The following is an 8,327-nucleotide window of genomic DNA, read 5'->3' as shown; positions in this document are numbered from 1 at the left end:
GGGGGCCAGCCCCGTCGCTCCTCCCCCTGCGCCCGACGGGGCTCACCCGCCGCCTCTCCCCAGGGCAGCTGACTTGGTAAAGGGGGCTCAGGCAGGGGTGTGCGCGGGCAGCGGAGCTAGACGGCAATATAGCCCGGAGAAGAGAGGTGGTCTCAGGGAGACAATTTGGGCTAGCCTCCCGGGAACCGGCCCAGATAGATGGTGATCCTGGCTGGCTGGCCCAGGAAAGAGGCCAAGGGCACCGAACCCAAAACTAGCACAGGGAGAGGAAGGGAAGGAGGGAAGGGAGAGAGAAGCAGAGAGAAACAGAACCAGACAGAGGTAGTCAGAAACAAAGACTGAGAGGCATAGGAAGCATTGAAAGAGAAACAGACAAGATAGAGGCAGAGAAAGTCAGAGATAAAGATGAAGAGACCAGGATTGAAGAGAAGGAAAGACGAGGGGGACCTGGGTGGCTCAGTTGGTTAAGCACCGGACTTCGGCGCAGGTCGTGATTTCATGGTTTGTGAGTTCGAGCCCTGAGTCAGGCTCTGAGCTGTCAGCTTCAGATTCTGTGTCTCCTTCTCTTTCTGCCCCTTCCCCATTCACTCTCTGTCTCGAAAATAAATAAACATTTAACAAAAGAGAGAGAGAGAGAGACAGAGAGAGAGAGAGAGAGAGAGAGAAGGAAAGATGGAATAAAGCTTACAGGGCTTTTCCATCCTGGGCTCATGGAGACAAGAGCAGAGATGGCAATGCCCTCGGGGGTTAGGGCAGGGGGGAGCTTTCGGAGCTCCTCGCCCCTCTATCTAGGGCCACCCTCCCAGGCAGAGTGCCAGCCCAGGACCCCAGGGAGACAGAGGAATGGAGACTGGAAGGAAGAGGCTGGCAGGTGCCCCAGCCTTTCAGACCCTCAGCCAGCCAGCCTGGGGCTCAGGCCTCTGGACCAGCCCACAAATCTGCTCTGCAGTAGACAGCTGTGAGAGCACAGACATCCCCAGGGCTCCCAGTTACATCCTCTCCACGGCCTCCCTTTGGGGCTTCATTCCAAGTGGACGCAAAGAGCCACGGGGTCTTAGCCAGTTCATTTCCTTGCCCCCAAGCAGGACCCCTTCAGGCCATCTCCTGATGAGCCAGGAAGAGATAGTCCCTCAGTCCTCCATTTCTGCTGGAAAGTTCTTTCTGCTCTCTAACTGACATCCTTTTTACTTTTATTTCCTACAGCCTATGTGTACCTCTTTCCCATGCCTTCTTGCAGTTCTAAAGGGTTCCTGTATTCCTTCTCACAGATTATGAAGCAAAGAAAGCAGAGGCCACAGATAGATAGGACTATGATTTGGATATAAAACAGGCAACAGAAGTGGAAGGCTGACCCTACCTACTGGAAGAAGCCACCCGCTCTGGGCCAAGGACACCTCACAGAGCCTGCTTGCTTCACCGCCATCACCAACCCCAAGACTCCACAAGATCAGGGCCTCAGGTCCCGGAAGGAGTTGAGTGGCTCAGACACCAACTGGGCCATCCCTGCTCCTGTGAGCCTGAGGAAGGAGACGCTGACTTCTTTGTAAATCTTATGTTTTATTTCATTTCTTTTACACTCCCTGGAAGTCCATGGAGAGGGATGCTTTTACAATATGGAAAGGCACTTAATGACTCCTCTTCCTTTCCCTCTATCTCCATCAAGGTCGTGTGCAGCTGGAATTATCCCCCGCTTCTGAGAAGTCCTTCCTGCTATCTAACTGTAATCCATCATACTGCCTGTATTTTCTTGCTTAGTTTTCAACAAAGTTCCTGTTTCTACCTCTTTCTGTCCCGTAGTTGCAGTGGTCCAAGGCTTGTGCCACCCTGGCTTGGGGGTCCTTTTCTCTCAGAACAAATGGGTCCTCTATGTGAGGGGGAAGTTGTGGCATCAGAGATCCAGACTGAACTGAGGCTGTGGGGGAGGGGAGGAGGGAGGTGACCACTGGGGTGCCCCTGGCTCACTTTTTCCAGAGCCTGATGCCCTCAGACTCTGCGGGAGGCAGCGAGAGGAAATGAGCTCACACCGGCCAGCAGATGAATTCCTCCCTCCACAATGCACTGCGCTCACCTCCCCCACCCTCTCCCACTTCCCAGAAAGTGCGCTCTTCCCCCACCCTGCTGCCCTTCCCACCTCTTCCTGCACCTTGACCTGCACCCCCATCCTGTCCCGGCCCTCCCCCATCAATCTTCTCCAGCCCCTCTTGCTCCTGTTGTTTCCCTCAGACTCCCCGAGGTCACACTCCCTGGTCCCACCACCCACCCCAAATCCGCTCTATTCCGGCACACTCTTGCTCTGGGGGTCCTAGAAGTAGAGCTCAACAAGGGAGGAAGGTGTCCCTCCCTGAGGACCCTCCTTAGACTTCCCCACTTTCTAAGTTCCTCCCCCAGCCCAGGCACCTGCCTCTGTTCACAAATGCTTACTGGGAACCCTAGCATATGAGGGGTTGAGGGAGTGGAATCCCCCCTGGGAGTATGGAGATTAGATCTAGCTCCTTCTCTTGAGGAGTCCTCGGCTTAACCAATCCTGACTCTGTAGTGAGATCTCTGAAAAGGAGCAATGGAAGGCTAGAGAAGCAGAGGAAGGCTTCCGGAATGCAGTGGCCTTGAACCTCTGGGGGCTTCATGGATGAGGGGGGCAGTGGGGTGGAGTGGGGTATTGGGGGGAGGGTGCTCCAGGGAAAAGGAAACACAGGCAGGGAGGCAGGAGAAAGCAGAGCCTAGTGGCGGCGTGGCTGGCACCAAGCAGCAGGTATGGAGGGTATGAACATGGGCAGGAAGCATGGAGGGGTGAGGAAGGAAACGTGGGCGAGGATATGACGATGGAATGACTGGGCGCGAGGCACTTTGATTCTAGCCTGGCCTGGGGCAGGCATCTAAGCAGAGATGTGCCACAAGGAGGGGGCACAAGGAGATGGGGAGGGAGAGACACTGCACCAGGGCAAGGGCAAGAAACATCAGAGACCCCCGGAATGTGGTGACCAACTGGGTGTTGGTGAAAGGAGAGTGGTCTCAGGGAGATGGGGCCTGCCAGGCCCTGTAAATCTTTTGTATGTATTATTCCAATTCAGTCTCACAAAGGAGCTGGGAAATAGATATTATAATCCTCATTTTATGGATAAGGAAACGGAGGCCCAGAGAGCTTGAGTCTCTTACCCAAGCCCACCCAGGATCTGAACTCCAGAGCCCACGCACTTAACCCATAGTCTGTCACCTGTGGACATCTCCCAGCAGAGAGGCCTGAACTGGGGACATGGCTTTGGAAGTCATCAATAGACCAGGAGTATGATTCAGATTCTCCAAGGACAGTACAGAGAGGAGACTGGGTCTGTGACAGGACACGAGGAGCACCCACCTTTAGGGGCAGGTGAGGAAGGAGGAGGCCATGAGGGAGACAGAGACGACAAAGTGGAGGCGGGTGGCCAGAGAAAGTGGCACTGTGCTGGGCAGAGATTGGAGGAGGTAGAGGCCGGATTACACAGGAAGGAAGAGCATCAGGGGTGAGGAAGTGGAATCAGGCTGGTTAAAAAACTTAGTGGCACAAACTGGGCGGCTCAGTCGGTTAAGTGTCTGACTCTCAATTTCGGCTTCAGTCTTTTATTTTTTTTATTTTTATTTTTTTGGGCACCGCTCCTGGAAGCACTGCAATACCAGGGCGATGCGCGGAGTGGACAGAGCAGGCTCCTAGTCCAGCTCCCGGCTCTAAAAATTCACCTAATATACTGTCCCCCAATAGAGGACACGTCAGATACTAAGCTGACGAGAACAGGTACTACGCTTGATCTTAGCCAAAAGGCTGAGAGGCGATTCGGCTTCAGTCTTGATCTCATGGTTCATAGGATCGAACTCTACATTGGGCTCTGCACTGGTGGCATGGAGCCTGCTTGGGACTCGCTCTGCTTTCCTCCCCCCACCCTCAATAAATAAATAAATAAATAAATAAATAAATAAATAAATAAACGTAAAGATAGAAAGCAGCACAGGTGAGCTGTGGGCGAAACTTGGGTGGGAAAGAGACCTGAGAGGGTGATGAATGGAGTGAAGGAAAAAGCAGGGGCTCTAGAGGAAGAAGCTGCGTTCTCCACCCTCACGGAGGAATCCTCAGACCAGAGACATCCACCGTCAGGGTCAGGCCTAGCCCAGGAGCCAGCTAGGAGTTGTATGATGTCATCAAGGAGCACTGACTCGAGAGTCCAAAGACCTGGGTTCCCGATCCCATCCATTGCCCATCTTGCCCACCTGATGGCTGTATGTCTTTGAGGTTTTCTGAACCTGTTTCACCCTCTGTAAAGTGGGACCAATAAGGCCTTCTCTGCCCACCTCCCATTTGGGGCTCCCATTTGATAATGGAATCAAAGCACACCCTGAGCTGAAAAGGAGAAACAGAGGATGGAAGAAGGTAGGTTTTAGGAAGGGTGACCAGAAATCCGGATGACAGCTGCCACCCTTCCACCGAAGGGGAAAGAGCACCCCCTGGTGGAGAAAGGTGAGAGGGCAGGACTAGAGGGGAGAGCCTGTTCTTGTGCCTAGCCCCTGGGTTGTCCTCTGCTTGTCCCCCAAAAGCAAACCTACCCGCACCTAAATTTTCATCTCCAAAGCAGGTGTGGACCCAATTCATTCAAGTCAAGAGATGTTTATTAAGTGCTGATTACATGCAAACCGCTGTGTGGGGGGGAGGTTGGCGACATTTGGTGTGCCTCCCCTTTGAGCTCACATTCTCTGTGCAAGCAGAGCACTGAGATAAACAAGAGGGGTCGCCCCCCGTAATGAGGGCACAAGGCAGGGGCCCTGGGAGGCAGTGTTTGCTTAGACCTTGAAGGCCTTCAACTGGCAATGGCAGAGGCAGGAGGCCTGGGGGGATGTGGGGCCCAGGGTCTGGCAGAAGCCCAGGGCATCCCACAGAATGGACCCCATGGAGCATCTTTAATGGGGTAGGTGGGACAATGATCCACTCAAGAAGACACCAGTCCCCGCCCTTGTCCTTGCTGCCAGGAATCCGAGGGAAGAAGAGACCCACCTGAACACCTCTCAGGGAGGGAGGCTGCAGACCCCTGGCCTGTCTGGGGCCAAGGGGCAATGGCAACCTGCCAAACAGCTGGGACCTCAGCCCAGCAACCTCTGGACAGCTGGCGTGGGGCGGGAGCAAGAGGCTGCAGCTCCTCTGGGGTAGCAGCTGGGCAAACAAGCCACACCCAGTAAAACCCTGGTGTCAGGGCAGGGCACGGACAAAAGACCTCCTGCTATTCTCCCCCAGCAGCCCCTTCAGGGGACCCATGTTCCTCGTGATGCAGGGAGAAGAGGCCTTGGGCTGCGGTCTCAGCCCTGCAGGCTCCCAACTGGGTGACACTGGGTAATTGAGGACCCTGTGGCCTGGACTGAGCGTCCAAGGCTACCCGATGACATACGGACAATGACACCACCAGACACATCACAAAGACGTGTTAAAGCGTGTTGAGGACCTACTGTGTGCCAAGCTCTTTACCAATATTCTTTCATTTGCTCCCCATGACAACACTGTAAGGTAGGTATTATCAGCCCCGCGATCTCAGTGAGGAAACAAAGCTCAGAAAAGGTTAGGTGGCTTGGTGAGGTCTGATGCCGAGCGTTGCTCTATGAAGCAGGATCCCTCTAGGAGGAGCTAGGCCAGGTAGTCCCCTCCAGCTCCAAGATGCTAAATTCTGAGGTTCTATGTGAGGGCTTTTAAATTTTTCCAGCGACTGGCCTGCAGTCCTTCTTCTGCCACGGGCCCCAGACCCTGCCTAGCTGTCCCCACCCATTGCACATCCTGCACCCAGGCAGGCCCTGGCCCCTCTCCTCCCGGTGGCCTCTGTTTTGTCCTTCTAGGAGAGGAGAGGGGAGGAGAGGAGGAAAAGGGAGAGGAGGGAAACATGGAGGGAGGGAAGAGAAGGAGAGGGGAGGGGAAGGGGAGCTCCCACCTCCCCCTAGAAGCTCTGGAAATCCCCTGCAGCTGCTCCCTCTCCTCTGTCTGGCTCTGAGCCAGCCCTGGGAGAGAGAGGGGAATTGGATGGAGAGAAAAGAGGGGCAGGGCACCGCCTGCAGGGGGCAAGCCCCTCAGTCCTGGCACCCGCCCCACCTGGCAGTTCCAGCCCCTGTGAGAGATTCCAGGCATGCTCCCTTTAAGAAACCCTACATGCCGAAATCCACACATACCACACAGACACATCAGGGTGGTTCTTGCACTATAAAAGGATTCTTTGCTTTACAAGAGGGCTCAGCACATGGGAAACTTAAAATAGGAGCTTCCCCTGGTGAAAGAAGCTCCGATTTCAGAAGTGCCCCATACACACCGCACTCCCGACACATCCAGAAAGCTGGTGACGCCCATGGGCCCGGCATGGCTGGGGCTGCCTTAAGGCATTGCCATCAGCCTGGGCACCTCCCTGGTTGTGCTGACCATCAGAGTCCCCATCTTGTGGGGGTGGGGAGTGGCTCACAGGCTGCTGGCCGCTGTGCTGCTCAGCAGAGGTGTCCTAGGACACCAAGAAGGGACCTGGAAAGCCACCGTTCAACATAGCTGCCAGGGACTTCACAGCAGCCCCGAGAGAGAGGACAGATATCCAAGACCTCCCGGTGTCCCTTTGATGGGGACAGGCAGGAGCCCAATGTCCTATTCTCCTCCAGCCCCCGCTTCCCCTCCATGATGCCAGGGCACAGGGGAGTCAGGCTCTATCCTCTGGAAAACGGGGAACAGCTGACCCCCCAGAAGAGGTATAGGGCAGGCTGATGGGGGCAATTGGAAGCAATCTGGGCAGAGCTGCCCTCCCAGTGAAATGCATGTAGAGTCCTCTAGGCAGAAAGTAGTGATGGCCCCTATCCTTACCCTTCCTTTTCTTTAAATTGAGATGAAATTCACGTAACATAAAATTAACTATTTTAATGTAAGCAATTCAGTGGCATTTAGTACTGTCCCCCCCACCCCCTCACTTGTTTGCACTCAGAGTGGAGCTGAAGGTAGAGTCAGTAATGACAGCAACAGCAGATAATGACGAATGGAGTCCCCTTCCCCCTGCCAGGCCTGGTGCTGCCACCAGCCATTTAAATTAACAACCAAGATGCCAAACAGGCCTAAAAACTAGACTAGCCCACAACTCCGCCTTAAACATCACATGCAGCCCAGGAAAGATGCCCAGAGCACTTCACGCCTGCCCAGAACTTAGGATCACCCCCTCCCGGGACTCTTTCCTCTTCCTGCCTCTCCTCATCACCCTCACAGACAACCCAAGAACCCCTCTGCCAGAGGCAGCCGCCTGCTCAGTGTGGAGGGGAGGGGTCTCAGAGCCCAGGGCCCCAGGCCACTGCATTAGGCTGAGCAACCCCAATGAGCCCAGTAGCGTGGTCGAGCTCAGCAAGCCCAGGAACAGAAAACCCCACCACTCCAGACCCCACCCCAAGTCAGGATTATGAAGGGACTAAGACAGCTTCCGGAATAGCCTCCTCATTCCTGCCCACATCAGGCTGTGCCCTTCTTCGAGTGGAAGCGGGAGACTACGAGTCAGGATAGAGGCCCCCCTCACTCACTTAAGGGGACTGGCCTCCCCCCCCCCCCTCCGCTCCATTTGCTGAACTCCCCAGAGTGGGTGAGGAGCTCCAACCTGAGTGGGCCTTCACCCCTGCCTCTTCTGATGGAGACTGTGCAAAGGAAAAGACAGCCCCCAAGGCCTGGCTGGGGCTGCAGGTGTGCATTCGGGGTGCATATAGAGAAGCTGCCCGGCCCACCCCATCTTTTCACCGCTGCGAAATGGTGGCGGCGGCGGCTGCAGCTGCTGTAACTGGGAGGGGAGGGGGAGGCTGGCGGGGAGAAGCCCCTCGATGTGCAGGTGGGGGAGGGAGGGGGTTTGTATCTTGAGGTCTCGCTAGGGGTCAGCAGTAGTCAGGCTTTAGAGAGCTACCTCCACCTCCTGTCCCTCCTTCATTCCGCAGAGCCTGCAGCCCCCTTCGGCCTAGGATCCTGGCAGGGGCTGAGACCTTACCGAGTGGGGAGGGGGCTCTCCTCCTGGGTGGGTCGAGAGGCAGCGTGCGCGCCCTCTGTGCGCGCCTCCTCCCTGTGTGTCCGCGTGTGTGTGTGTGTGTGTGTGTGTGTGTGTGTGTGTACCCACCAGCTCTGTGTCACATCAGCCCCATCCCTCCCCCAGAGCTCCGGCCCGGCTCGGAGCCCCAGCGCCCCAACCCCCTTCCCCCTCGGCGCGCCCACCCTCATCCCCAGCTGGCGGCGCCCACCCTCCGCTCCCAGACGCACCCGCGCCCCGCGCCCGCCGACCTGCTCCATGCTGCTGCCCGCTATGCCGTCCTCGCCGCGCCGGCCCCGGGGG

The 8,327-nt window shown here is 56.1% G+C and overlaps 1 long non-coding RNA gene and 1 other non-coding gene across 3 annotated transcripts in view; one reads left to right on the top strand and one right to left on the bottom strand.

Moving 5' to 3' along the window:
- LOC115282289 overlaps positions 1–1,784 on the top strand; it is a 2,370-nt gene extending 586 nt beyond the window's left edge. The window contains exon 2 of one of the 2 annotated variants that reach the window (XR_003904574.1): positions 1,269–1,784. This is a non-coding gene — a long non-coding RNA (uncharacterized LOC115282289). Of the gene's footprint in view, positions 1–1,203 lie in introns of both variants that reach the window. The other variant, XR_003904573.1, reaches the window with a different exon arrangement.
- A 1,830-nt stretch (positions 1,785–3,614) lies between these two features.
- LOC115283138 lies at positions 3,615–3,805 on the bottom strand. Its single transcript, XR_003904946.1, has one exon. It is a non-coding gene; the product is annotated as a U2 spliceosomal RNA (small nuclear RNA).
- Positions 3,806–8,327: the final 4,522 nt, after the last annotated feature.

This window comes from Suricata suricatta, chromosome 17, assembly GCF_006229205.1.
Source record: "Suricata suricatta isolate VVHF042 chromosome 17, meerkat_22Aug2017_6uvM2_HiC, whole genome shotgun sequence".
Taxonomy (NCBI): Eukaryota; Metazoa; Chordata; class Mammalia; order Carnivora; family Herpestidae; genus Suricata; species Suricata suricatta.
Note: the sequence above shows the minus strand (reverse complement) of the source record. Positions and strands in the feature narration are given on the sequence as shown.